The 9,200-nt window shown below is 60.6% G+C and overlaps 1 pseudogene; it reads left to right on the top strand.

Moving 5' to 3' along the window:
- The first annotated feature begins 1,350 nt into the window (after positions 1–1,350).
- Positions 1,351–8,509, top strand: LOC116578022 (annotated as a pseudogene).
- Positions 8,510–9,200: the final 691 nt, after the last annotated feature.

Genomic DNA, 9,200 nt, shown 5'->3' with positions numbered 1-9,200 from the left:
GCTGCGTCCTGAAAGAGAAGTCAGAGGCAGAGAGGAGGGCGGAGGACGGACAGGCCGCTCCGCCCATCCTGTGGTCCCTGCCAGCCCGTCTACCATCCAGGCTCCTTCAGGCTCTCTGCAGTAAGCGGGGAGGGAGGCAGAGGCAGGACCAGCGCTCGCCGACCTCCCTGGGCCGGGGCCGCGTCTGAAGCCCTTTGGCGAACTCGCGGGAGCCCAGGCGCTCCAGCCCCGCAGCACCCTCCCCCGCCAACTCTCCGGTCTGCGTCTTGCAGCGCCTGACGGCCCCGCATGAGCGCTCTTCCTGCCCGGATTCCCCCGCCCCTTCCGGGTCCCCACACCTCGCCACACTCACCCAACAGCCCCCCACGCCCATCGCCCGCCCCGCCCGCCGCTCAGCGTCCGCCCCGCCGGTTTGAATCTCCGCGCGGGCCCGGCCCAGGCCAGTCCTCGCCGCTGACTGGCTGCGTCCCCGCAGGGCGGCCGCTCCCGGGATCCGATTGGCCCCCGCGCTCGCGCGGGGCTGCTGCCCTCCGATTGGCTGACTGCCGGGTTCCCGCGGGAATGGGCGCAGCCGGGGTCGCCCAGTTCCCGCTGTTGGGGGCGCAGCGGGGTCCGCCCCTTTGTCTCCGAGGTCCAGAGGCCGCGCAGGAGTGTCTGCCCCGAGCGCTCGCGGCTGCTGTTCCCGCATGGGTGTGTCCGTCTCCAGCGCTTGCCCTGTGTTCCCCAAACGTGCCCCCGCACTCTGGACCTGGAAGATCCTGGAGGAGGGGCCAGAGCAGGGCGAGGCCTCCCTCCACCCCAGCATGGACACAAGCTCTAAAACTCGCCCTTTGGAAAGCCCCTCCCTCTTTCCCTTGACTTCAGGGCCAGGCCGCGCCCCTCCTCCAGGCTTCCTCGCTGCAAGCCTCACCGCCCCCTACCCCAAAGCTCTGTTCCGGGCGGTGCAGCGCGCCCCCTCTCTGGCTGGCTCTGTCTGCTCCCCAGCCCTTCCACGTAAGTCTGCCCTGGACAGCGACAGAGCTGGGTGACCCAGACTTCGGGCTCAGGAACCTCCCTCCCCACAGCGGAGGGATGGAGGGATGGGGGCAGCTGCGTGCCGCCGGTGCTGGTGTGCCCATCGAGCCCTTCTGTGACGACCTCGCTGGACCCTCAGGGCAGCCTAGGAGTAAATGAGGAAACTGAGGCCCGGCGAGGTTCGGTGGGCCCCAATGGCCCTTAGGGGACCAGGGTCCCTGCACCCGCTCCTCAGGGCTAGCGTGTGGGGAGAGACAGGGCGTCCATGAACCAAAGAGCCACTAATCAAAGAAAATGACAGTGAAGGCCCCCACGTCTGGAGGCTGGGGCCTCTAGAATGAGCTAAGGGAGCAGAGAATGTATTTGAGCATGGAGTGGGGGGCTCCTTCCACCGAGGAGTTAGCGCCCACTGTCGGACACCCAGCTCACAGATGTGTAAGTGAGACAGAAGTCTCTGGAAATGAGATGGGACTCTGAGCGGTGGTCTGGGATGCTCTGCTTTGCTGTTTCATTGTCTGACCATGGCTCTTCCTGTCCCTGCCTTCCCCACGTGGAGACTGAGCTGTGGCCTGTTGGGGACAGGAGTGTGGATGGCACTTAGGGGATTCGATTCCCGCCTTTCCCCAAGGACACAGGAGGGGGAAAGCCAGTGCCCTTATTCTCCAGAAAACTAAGCTGGGTGTGGGAGGGACTCAGTGAATGGGGAACAGTCTCAGCTTGGCCTGGCTGCTCCCTACTGTGTCTGGCCATCAGAGGACAGCCTGAGCTGGTCCAGCCCTGACCGTGGGCCAAGTGCGCTTCCTGCCCTGCTGCCCAAGGAGGAGCTATTTTTACTCGAATTTTGGATGACAGCACAGATTACCAAGGCTGAAGTGTCTGGCCCGACATGGGAGCGCAGTGTCAGCAGGAACCAAAATCTTGGGTGTCTGGCTTTGCACCCCAAATGCCTAATCTTTGGTCACAGGACTTCCTCAGGGTCAGAAGTGAATGGAGGGATGTTTAATCGGGACTCCCTGCCCACATGGGGCTTTGCATCCCCTCCCTCACAACGTCCCTATCCCCGCCAGCCCAGAGGAAAGGACAGCAGTGTCCATGACAATGAGGAGGAGGAGGAGGAAATGTCTTCTTCTGAATGAGAGACTCCCCTTGCAGGGAGCAGAGCTGGCCAGGCCTGAGAGGAAAGGGGGGGCAGGCTCCTAGTGGAGCAGTGGTAGGGATGGGGGAAAAGCCATTCCCAGGCAGAGGCTTTCTGGGGTCCAACCCCACCCATGCATCTGTTGCCGAGGAGGACAGAGGAGGAGGGGTCCCAGCTCTGCCATGTCCTGGGGGGATCCCTGACCAACAGCAGAATTTCCTGCTAGTTCCCATGACCTCCTGGAATGGCCGGTGCTAGAAGAAGCAGACCTACGCTGGGCCAGATGCTGCAAGGGAGGCGTCCTCAGGGTGAGGAAGGGAGCAAAGGGATGTGAGGAACCCCACGTGAGCAGGGGCAGGGTAGACTCTCCCAGCATGTGGCAATTTAGCAGAGGAGCTAGGGGACAAGATGCAGGGTGGAGGGGGGTGGCGAGGCTTTCCTCAACTGGGGCCTGCCAAGGCCGGTGTAGGCGACTGGGCAAGCCCACTTCTAGGACCAAGGAAGGCAGCTGGTGGACTGAAGGCCCACCACCCTGGGGACAGGTGGCCTGGGGCAAAGCTGGCTCCACTGGGTTGGGGGGGGAGGCGGCAGGAGCCTGAGGTGTATCCTGAGGGGAGCAGAGAGCCTTTGAGGAGTTTTAAGAGGGGTGGGGTTATTAGAGTTGCCTTTTCCGGAAGTCCATTAGGAGGTTAGTCTGGGGCTAACCACGGCTGGGGGCCCGTCGGAACGCTGTGGCCTGAGCACCTCCTTCTTCTGGCCTCAACTTCAGCAAACACCCCCAAACCCCACTCCTGCTCCTCCGCAAGGAGGGCCCAGATCTATGCCTTCTACTCCAGCACCGCCCCTCCCCAACTCCCTGCCTCTCTGCCTTCCAGAGCCCAGCAATCAATCAGCTTTCTCTTCACTGTGGATTACAGCGAGAAGCCAGCCGTCACCGGCAGGGAAGTCCAGCACAACGAGCACAGACAAAGCCGACAGCCATGCAGCCATTGTGGGGAAGAAGCCAGCACTGCTGGGACCCCAGAAGCAGCGCCCCACCCTTGGGTCCTGCCTCCCTCTCTCCTTCCCCCGACATCCATGGTAATTGCTTTATTTCCCTCTAAGCATCCGTCTTGCTTTCTCTGTGTTCGGACTCGTCTGCGTTGCTGTGTGGTCAGAGAAGGGTGGGACAGAGAAGGACCCCAGGATCCCTGCTCCCAGAGAGGGCTGGATTGGAGCCCTAGGGGTCTGAGCACCCCAGGAGGGGCCTAGGGGCCTGATCCAGCTGCCCTGGTCTGGGCTTAGGGGCTCAGGCTTGGCATCTATGTCAGTGGCTCTTTGTGGGAGATTTGTGGGGGGACGGCTGAAGAGGTGGATCTCTCCATTTTGGCGGGGAAGGTGGAGTTAAGGAGGGTGGCAGACCCCCAAGGCCACAGGTCAGGAAATGAGAAGTGTGATCAGGGGCTCTATGTGGCTCCTGATAATCTAGTGTCCCTTCCCGCTAGTGTCACAGAGAGGAAGGACACTGGGAACCCGAGCTCCCATTGGCCACAAGGTGGCGTCAAATACCACGCCTTCAGGTCACCTGTCACTTTGAGTCCGGAATGGGGATCCCGGGTGCAGGGACTGAGCTCTGCAGGGGTCTCCAAGCACAGGGGTAGGGATGAGACCCTCTACCCCGGGAGAGAGAATCCTGCTCCCCACAGTCAGAACCTGGAGTGGGGGATGGAGCGGGACTGGAGGACACCCTTAACTTTCCCCAAACTTGTCCCTTCTCTCACCTGGTTTTAGAATCCCGCAGGCCAGAAACCTGCTCTCCCCCTCCTGCATCACATTCTCTCCTGTGCAATGTTTGAGGGTAGAGGAGGAGGAAACAGGAAAGAGGGAAGGCAGGGACTGTAGAGACCACAGGACCTTGGCATGGACACCAGGACGTGGAGGGGGCTTCAGGCTCCCCTCCTGTTCCCCTTTGTTGGCCTCTCTCCTGCTACACCCCCTCCCCATCTTCTCTGAGAACCCTCCGGCTGCTTTCTTTCTTCTTGGGATGGGAGAAAACCCTCGGTGGCTGGACTGTGGGGGCCTCACCTCCACCTGAAGAGTAGGGAGGAGGCACCGCCCGGCTTTCTCCTGGCTCACACCTGCCCCGGAGGCAGGGTCAATGCCCAGGTCTGGGTGTCTTCCTCCCAGGAGATTACTCAGCCTGAGCCCGGGAGCCATGGAGGCCGCTCTGCTCCTGAACATGGAAGGGATCAAGAAAACCATCCTACATGGAGGGACCGGGGAGCTCCCAAACTTCATCATGGGGTCCTGGGTGAGTGGACCTGGTCTGCTGCATTCCTGCTGTGTGTCTTTCGGCTTTGCCAGAACGGGGCCAGGAGGGACGTTCCCGGAATTATCAACCCTCGAGCACCTGGGAAGCTTGGAAACGGTGCCCACTCACCGGACATGGGCTGGGGGAAGGGCTTTGGGAGTTTTGTGATGCCCCAATGTAGAGTGGAGCCCTCAGGGTTCACGGTTTTGTCCACAAATGTCTGGTGAGCTTCCCTGCAAAATGGAGTGTCAGGGTCTGTGGCCTCAGATCTAGGTCTTCTGTAAGCCAGGCTCTGAGGTCCTGCACAGCTGCCAGGCAGGACAGCCAGTGGCTTGGGGTCCTTGGAGCAGGGGTGAGGGCAGGCAGTATGGGGGTCGCTCTGGGGTCCCGGCATCTGGATAGGGTGTGGTGAGCTGAGCCCGGAAGATAGCCCCACCAACAATGGTGGAGTTTTGTCTGAGACCAGGGTACCCCTCCTCCTGACTAGGTGATCTTTCACTTCCGCACCACGAAATGCGAAGAGGAATGGACGGTGATCGACGACAGCAAGCTTGTGAGCCACCCCATGCACATCACCATTGGGAAAATGTTCAAGCTGGAGGTCTGGGAAGTGCTGCTGACTTTCATGCGGGTTGGCGAAGTGACTGAGTTCTGGTGGGACACCATTGTGAGTAGCCCATATCTGCCCACGAGGTCCACGCCTCCATCAGCCCCCCTGCCGGCTCTGCGGGGCAAAGTGAGGTGAAAACGAAACCCTGCATCCCTTCCTCTGCCTCTGAGCACATGGAGGAGAGCTACCTCAGACCACAAGCTCCCAGAGTGACTGTTGGTGTTGTGGTCGGCAGGGTGGGCTGTGGCACCAGGACCGTGCCCCACACATGATTACTGGGTCCTGGGGACTTTTGGTCACTAGTCACTTTCCTGCCCTTCTGCCCATGCCCATGAGCCATGTAAAACTACTCTCAAATAAATCTGTGACCCTCCTGGGATCGCCTCCTTGTTCTGTGGCCCAGATAGAAATGGCAAGACTCACTTTTTTTTTTTTTTAAGATTTTTTTATTTATTCGTTTGAGAGAGACACAGTGAGAGAGTACAGGCAGGAGGAATAGCAGTGGGAGAGGGAGAAGCAGAATCCCTGCTGAGCAGGGAGCCTGACATGGAACTTGATCCCAGGACCCTGGGATCATGACCTGAGCTGAAGGCAGACACCTTGGAGGACAGGCTGATCTTTTTTGGCCCCTCCCTGTTCCTGGAGCTGCCATGAGGGTGCTGGAGATGGGCTGTTTCTGGACTGTGCCAGCAGAGGGGGGCTCTCAGGGACAGTTCACAGGTGGGGCAGCTGAGGCCCAAGGGCCTGGTTTTCTCAGCCCTCCTCCTCTTTGAGGCTGGCGATCTCCATGCCCAGTGCAGGGAGAGGCTGGGATGAGCGGGGCCTACACCCACACCTCCTCTAGCTCATGTCAGCTCCCTGACCACAGGTATGGCTGAGGGGCTAGAGCTCAGACAGGTGCCCAGGCTCCCTGCTAATCAGCAGCCCCCTGGGGATGTCAGGCACACCCTCTGGCCCCTGGACCCCGTGCCTTTCCCTACTCCCCACACTTGCCTCCCCGCAGGTCACCAACCCATGGGCTCAGGTGTCCTCGGGAGAGAAAGGGGTCGGGGCCAAGCACAAGGGCCAGGAAAGGTGAGAGCGTGCCCCCTGGAGCCGGGCACGAACCCAGCCTGTGTTGTTTCCTAGCTGGGTGACCTTATGCAACTAACTTCATGCCTCTGGGCTCCAGTTTCCCAACTGTGGAGTGGGGATAAAGGCCTCTCTCGCTGGGGCATTTTAAGGATGGAAGGAGCTGATGGAAGGAGCTGGGAGAGCACTTGGCCTGGAACACAGTGCACCACAGTCCTTCCTGGGGGCCTGTTGAGGGCAAACAGCAGCAACAGCCCCAGGCTGGTGAGGCTGTAGCAGGACTCAGAGCGGGTGCTCCAAGCACACAGACCAGACGCCATTCACCATCTTTCCCCCCAGCACACAAGGGGTCTAGCCCATCCTGTCCTGGAGCCTGCGGCAGGTGGCGGAGGGCAAGGACCCCACAGAGTGGCACGTACACACATGTGGGCTGGCCAAAATGTTTGCCTACCACACACTGGGCTACAAGGACCTGGACGAGCTACAGAAGGAACCACAGCCTCTGATTTTCGTGATAGAGCTGCTGCAGGTGTGCCCTGGGGACAGCAGGGACAGAGGGCTGTCCCAGCCTCAGGGAGCATGCGGTGTGGGGAGCCCCACCTCGCTGATCCTGGGCATCACTGCCTTCTCTCTAGAGCATGAGAGGGCTCCTAAACCACTGCCGCGTTTATGGGGTGGTGGGAGAGGGTCTGGCCTGGGTTGGAACTCAGGTTATGGCCAAAGATGAGGTTCAGACCAAGGGCTACATGGGTGAACAAATAAGGGAATTGTGCCAACAATAGGGCCTTTGTGGGCCTGCTAGGACAGTTGTGCGGTTTGTGCACTGCACAAGGGCCTCACCTCTAAGGTGTTCATTTTAGACTTCATAGATCTGAGCTTGTATGACGACAATTTCCCAGCAGGTGGCAATAAAGTGTCTTGTTCTAGCCAAGTGAGTATGGAGACCGCCTTCTGAATATTGGAAGTCCAGTGTTGACAAAGGGCTCTCTGTCCCTAACTTGCATAAAGGTGCTGATTTAGGGCGGGCACTATCCGTGGCTTCCATCCCCTATGTATATGGATGTGACCAGCAAGCATGCTTGTGGAGAAGGCAGAGGAGGCGGGTCCCCAGCTGCGGGGGCGCAGGTCCCCCAGTCCCTGCCTGACCCGCCTGCCACTGTCAGGCCAGGTGGAGGCCCAGAGCGAGTACCAGCGGGAGATGTGGAGCCTGAACAACCAGGAGAAGATGCAGGCGGTTGCCCATCCTCTTTGGAGAAGGGAACCGGCTCTTCAAGCTGGACTGCTACGACGAAGCCTCCAGCAAGTACCAGGAAGCCATCGTCTGCCTGAGGAACCTGCAGACCAAGGTGAGGGGCTGCCCATGTGGCTGGGGCAGGGGGACGGCACCAAGGGTGGGGGGCAGGCAGCCTAGCTCACGGCTGACCGGTGTGCTCCCCTACGCAGGAGAAGCCCTGGGAGGTGCAGTGGCTGAGCTGGAGAAGATGATCAATACCCTGATTCTCAACTAGACACCTGCCAGTGTCTGCTCAAGAAAGAGGAGTACTACCAGGTGCTGGAGCACAAGAGCCACAGCCTGCGGCTGCACCCAGGTGAGGCTGGGCGCCAGGCAGGGTGGGCCGGCATGATCGGGGTTGGGGGGGTGGCTGGCAGGTCAGGGGTCGGGGCAGGGCCTCTGAGGGAGGCCTTTGTACTCACCGCAGCCTCTGGGACTCCCAGGCAGCAGGCCTGCACACTGGTGCCCTGGCAGCTGGTGCCGCTGGTGGGAGCAGGTGTTTGTGAGCAAGGTGTGGAGGAACAGGCATGCAGGGTGGAGTGACTGCGGGTGGGCTTCGACATTGATCTCCTGCTATGTTCCGGGGGCTGGGTTCCCTGTCCTCCTTACCTCCTTCAGTGCCCTCAGTAACCCGTGGGGGGCAGGGATGGGGCCTGGAGCCTCCACCATGCGGGGACCCCACCGGACTGAGTAGGAGATTATGGGTTTGGAGTTAACTCTGGGGCCTGGCAGGGTACCCGCAAGGGAGGGGAGTAGGTCCTGCTATTGCCGCTGTCACCCATATGTACAACCAAGGAGGCGGCCCACGGGGCACAGAGAGGTTAAGGATCATGGTCAAGGTTAAGAGTTTGTCAGCTATGAGGCAGCGCCAGGAAGGGGCTCAGCAGGTGCAGTATCATCCTCCCTTCAGGGATCATGAAGGCCTACTACGTGCAGGCCCGGGCTCACGCGGAGGTGTGGAATGAGACGGAGGCCAGGGCGGACCTTCAGAAAGTGCTGGAGCTGGAGCTGGAGCTGTCCATGGGGAAGGTGGTGCGTAGGGAGCTGAGGCTTTTGGAAAACCACCTGGAGAAGCGGGAGGAAGAGCAGCTCTGCTACCAGAACATGCTGGGCTAGGGCAAGGAGTGGGCCTCCCCTGGCCTCCCCTGCCTCCCTGGCTCCCCTGGCTCCCCTGCCTCCCTGGCCTGGCCTCCCCTGCTTCTCCTTGCCTCCCCTGCCTCTCCCTGCCTCCACTGCCTCCCCTGGCTTCTTCTGGCCTCCCTTGGCCTCCCCTGCATCTCCTGGCATCCCCTGCTTCTGGCCTCCTCTGGCCTCCCCTGCCTCCCTGGCATCCCCTGCTTCTCCTGGCCTCCCATGCCTCCCCTGCCTCCTCGGCTTCCCAGGCCTCCCCTGCCTCCCCTGCCTCCCCTGCCTCACTGGCTTCCTCCTCTTCTCCTGGCTGCCCCTGGCTTCCCCTTCCTCCCCCTTCCCTGCTTCTCCTGGCCTCCCCTGCCTTCCCTGCCTCTCCTGGGTACTTCTGTAGCTGTGCACACTTCCGCTAGAATGCTCTCTCCGGTCCACGCCACACCCTTCTGGGCAGGACAACCACTGGAACTTTACTCCCCCACCCCTACCCCGCTTCTGTCTGTAGCCAAAATTACGTTTTTTGTGCTTTGCCCAAGGCCTGACTAAAATGAAAAACAAAAACAAAAACAAAGAGTGTAAGTAAGTTTCCCCACAGGCCCTGCATGGCACTGTGATCGTGGTTCTTTCTCTGTGGTCCCCAATCCATGGGCCCAGGGCCAACAGAATGAGGCTGTTCCTGGTG

Source organism: Mustela erminea, chromosome 18 (assembly GCF_009829155.1).
Source record: "Mustela erminea isolate mMusErm1 chromosome 18, mMusErm1.Pri, whole genome shotgun sequence".
Lineage (NCBI taxonomy): Eukaryota > Metazoa > Chordata > Mammalia > Carnivora > Mustelidae > Mustela > Mustela erminea.
Note: the sequence above shows the minus strand (reverse complement) of the source record. Positions and strands in the feature narration are given on the sequence as shown.